Below are 4680 nucleotides of genomic sequence, written 5' to 3' on the forward strand. Positions count from 1 at the left end.
CAAAAGGCACCGTCACTTACCCCAAGAAGCGTCTGTTGGAACGTTGATACCTGAAGGCGGCTGCGGTTTATCTCGGTGGAACCTCCAAAATGTAAAGCCCTGGACGCAAGCCGCTGTCACAAAGAACCAAGAGACACTTCTCATGCAAAAGGCAAAGGGTTTATTTATTTAAGGGGCATATCTCAGGTCAAGTGGTAGAGTTGGGACTTGAATCTCCACTTCCCTGACTCTGTCTTGTGCTCTTTTCACTCTATTCCACTTCCTTAGAAAGTGAATAACCAAGAGGGAATTTGTAAGACATGCTCAAGATGGGTATAAGATGTACCAGTAAATCTTCTAGATTAAAGTTGAACCATTCATGGAAAGTGCCCTATGAGTGGGTATGGGCCCTGCCAAGCACCAGGAACCAAGATATCTACTAAATTGATAGATGGGAACAGACACAAGCTTTGATCTGGTGGCAGAATTATGACCAAGTAAGTTTACCCATCCTTATATTGTCTCCTTCATGAGATAAGCAAGGACTAGTCAGAGACAGTGTCCTGAAGAACAGTAGAACATGTGGGGGCAGAGAGGTCAATGCGAGGGGAAGGAGACTTATGTAATACTTTGAACAATAAAGAATTAAAAAAAAAAGAGCAGAACAAGGAATTACTGAGAGGGGGCAGCTGTTAAGAGGCTGCTGATGCATTAACCCCTGAGTCCAGCAAGGTCTGGATTTGCTCTATGAGAGATAAGAGCAACACTGGCCCCTCTGGTTGCCATACTAATCTTTCTCCTCACCCACTCAGGAGCCTTTGGTATCTGGATCAGAAGAGAGAGCAACATTCTCGGGCCAGATTCATCAGGGTGTTCACATTTTGCCAAGACCCAGATGAAGCACGATCCTGACAATAGGGGATGAAAGGAAAACTAAACTCAGCAGGTGACCCCTGACTCTGATCCAAACTCAAGCTTCCAAGAGGGAATTAGGAATGCCCTTCACGGGAGGCTTACACAGGACTTAGTCTATTTGTTTTTAAAACTACCAAGTTATTCTTAGACACAGTATTTCATAAGGTCCCCAAGATAAGCCAGTGTTTGGAAGGCTAAAAAGGTGAGACACCCAGGCTCAGTAATAGGACTTGTGGAAAAAATGAGGTCATTCATTGTTCTAAGGTATCAGAGAACTAAGAGTCTAAATGTTTTTGCCTATTTAGCTTTTTAGACCATTGCTGGAGGGAATGGGGTGGGAGTAGGAAGCTCAAACTATTAATGTAGAAAACAGACATAGTTTAATCATAATAGAAAGATCTTTTTATATGAGTAAGAAGAGTGGTAAATCAGTGGAATTCTTGGTAGAGACCTCTACATAGATTATTCTTGGCATTTTAAATTTCGTTCCTTTTTCTCTTTTCTCTGAACTCCCCCCAATAGCCTCTGTTCACTGAAAAAAACAAATTCAAAATGCCAAATAAATCTCCACTCTGACTATAAAACTCCAATGTGTAGCCATTCTGTCACTGTTTGTTATTAAGTAATTTCTGTTTCCAAAATGTATTTTCCCCCTTTTCTATTCCTTTCAAACTTCCCCCACCTTCTATACTCCCAATCAGATGTGTCTCAAAACATACCTATTAGGCAGGTCAAGGAGAGTTTTATGAGTACATTCCACTGGAATGCAGTAGGGGAGGTTAAGTGGCAAGATCAAGGACACAGACAGCCAGGGGCAGAGCGAAAGCCTGGAGGCCGTACCACCCAGGGCTCTGCTTGCCTCATTATTATACCACATCTCAAAAACCCTTGCTGAGACTGGAGTTCCTCCAGCCTTTATTGTCACCATTAAAAATATTAATAGTCCAAGAATCCAGAAGACCAACTAGAGTTTTCTCAAAATACCTTACCACGGTTGAAGCACACTGGCGTGAAGCATCATTAAACTGCACTGCCCATAGACCAAGCAAGAAACTAAAGGTACACTCAAAGTCACCCTCAGTAGCCTGAGCTTTTCACCCACTTTACAGTCACCCCTCTATTAACAAGGGAGCCCCATTCCAATAGCACTCTGGTGTCAGCACCATCACTGATGTGTTTAAGTGCTGGCCTTTTCTTCCCAGGAGGGCACGGGTGCATCACTCCTCTAGCTCACCATCCCCTTGCATTCTATGCTTTGCAATTACTCCTTTCACATGTATGATGGAAACTACCACCCAGGCTTACTATTAAAGATATCTATTGATATGGCAACACAAACCTGGTGCTCTAAATCGGCTTTTGGACTGTTCACTGTGAGAAATTGGGGGCAACACCTTTAAATTCTAATATTAACCAGTCATTCTGAGGTGTTTGATAAGAAAGCAAAAAGTCCACAAATGACATCAGCTTGAACATATCTGACAACAGCATGCAAAGGAAGGACACCTGTTTTCTAATCCCATCTCTATGCACACCTAGCCATGTGACCAAGTCACAGTACCTCTCTGAGCCTTCTCTAGTTTTCTTATCTGGGGAAAGGCAATACTTCCCACTTGGCCTTATCGTATTTAAACAATGACATTAACACAAGTAAAGATGCATGGTAAAATGTAAAGCAGTGTGTCCAAGAAGAAGATGATTTCTTTGTTCACTTCTGCTACCAGCCTGCCATGTGAAAACTTGAGGACTCTGGTCAGCTGGAGCCAATGTAACCAGAAGATTTTAATCATGTAAGCTAATAGCTGTCCATTTATAAGGGTTATCTGAATTCTTGGTGAAATGTCTTCTCTAATAACAATAATATATTTATATACCTCTTGATATAATGCCCATGAGAAACACACTTTCCCAAAACCCATAACCCCAGTCTGATCATGAAAAAACACCAGACAAATCCAAACTGAGGAACTTGCTACAAAATGCCTGATTAGTATCCAGGTCATGAAAAAAAAAAAAACCCCAAGATTGAGAAACTCACCAATCAGAGGAGTCTAAGGAATCATGATGGCTACATGTATTGAGGTGTGTTGAACTGGATCCTGGAAGAAAAAGGGGCATCAGGGGGAAAACTGGTGAAATCTGGAGAAAGCCTGTGGGTTAGTTAATAGTAATGTACCAATGTTAATCTCTTAGTTTTACAAGTATACCTCGGTTATATAAGATGCTAACATTAGGGGAAACTGCGTGAAGGGTACACAGGAACTCTCTGTACTATGTACCAGTAATTGCATAAATCTAAAATTATTCAAATATAAACAGTTTATTTTTAAAAGACTTAATAAACATGTCAACCAATCATATTGTGGGACTGTACTTGAGTCTTGATCAAATGACAGTTGACTCTTGAACAATGCAGGGGTTAGGGCACTGGCCACACACATAGTCAATAATCCATGTATATTAACTTCTGACCTCCCCCCACAAATTTAACTACTAATAACCAACTGTTGACCAAAAGTCTTATCAATAACATAAACAGTCTATTAACACATATTTTGTAAGTTACATGTACTATATTGTTACAGAATTTACCAGGCGACCGAGAAATACACACGCAGGAGTACTTGGAGATACAGGAAAAAAAAACATTTATTTCCAGATGTACTAATACCATGACTCAGGGGAGCCTGTTTCTAAATCCTGAGCCTTAAATATGGAGGAAGCTTTCCCTTTATACCCTTTGGTTTCTTTGTCCCCCAAATAAGGATCAGACTTCCAGATCTTTCAAGGGCTTTGCAAAAAGCCCCATGTGTTGGGATGGGGGCTGTGAGACCACACCTAAAGGCCTGGCCTGGCACCAGCGCTGATAACCCCCTCTGGAGGTTGTGTATGGCTCATGGTTTATGGCCTCTGTAAAATGGGAGTATTTAGGTAAACAGGTCTTACAAGACCAGATAATTAAGGAAGAGGCAGTGACTAGACTATAGGCTAACAGGAATGTGCATTAGGGATATTGATTAACTAGGTAAAGAGTCAGATTGCTAGCCCTCTCCCAAAAATGTATTTTTATGTTTCCCATCGTTATACTGTATTCTTATCATACAGAAAGCTAGAGAAAGAAAATGTTATTAAAAAAAATCATAAGGAAAATACATTTATAGTATTTATTGAAAAAAAAATCCACACAAAATTCAAACCCATGTTGTTCAAGAGTCAACTATATTTTTTAAAACCTATTTATGAGACAACTGCAAATTTAAACACTGGATATTTGATTATATGTAGAATTAATTATTAATTACTTTTAGGTGTGTTAATAATACTATGGTTACATTTTTTTAAAGAAATCTTAATTTTTTTAGAAATACAAACTAACATATTTAGAGATGAAATTGTTAAAGGCAAAAAGCACCAAATGTTAGACCTCAGTCCTTGAGTTTTGGGTAAGAAAGAATTCAAAGCCAAGACTCAAATACAAGCAAAAGTTTATTTAGAATGTCATAGAGGTAGAAGAAGTGAGCCAGCTGGGCTACATGGTTTGGGAAACAACTTATAGAGGCAAAAGAAGGGCCCTTGGATCTTAGGAGAAAGAAAACAAAGGTATAATGTGCCTTGAGGGAAGAAAAGGGGAGGAAAGGCCAAATAGAATATTTCATCAGCTTTCTAGGTAGTCTCTACTGACTGGGTTGGAACCAAGGCAGGGAGGTCATTAGTCATCTCAGCTGGTCCTGATGTCAGCCATTGCATTGCTCTGCCCAGTATTGTTGCTTTTCTGGGACTGGAGCT

The 4680-nt window shown here is 40.1% G+C and overlaps 1 protein-coding gene across 1 annotated transcript in view; it reads right to left on the minus strand.

Annotated features, from left to right (window-relative positions):
- The window catches only part of TMEM178A (transmembrane protein 178A), a 133001-nt gene extending 130012 nt beyond the window's left edge, over positions 1-2989 (minus strand). Inside the window, exon 1 of the mRNA XM_023747453.1 lies at positions 2933-2989. The gene's annotated coding sequence lies outside the window, so the exon portion shown is untranslated. The remainder of the gene's footprint in view (positions 1-2932) is intronic.
- Positions 2990-4680: the final 1691 nt, after the last annotated feature.

The sequence above is a fragment of the Myotis lucifugus genome, unplaced genomic scaffold (genome assembly GCF_000147115.1).
Source record: "Myotis lucifugus unplaced genomic scaffold, Myoluc2.0 scaffold_6, whole genome shotgun sequence".
NCBI classification, from domain to species: Eukaryota; Metazoa; Chordata; class Mammalia; order Chiroptera; family Vespertilionidae; genus Myotis; species Myotis lucifugus.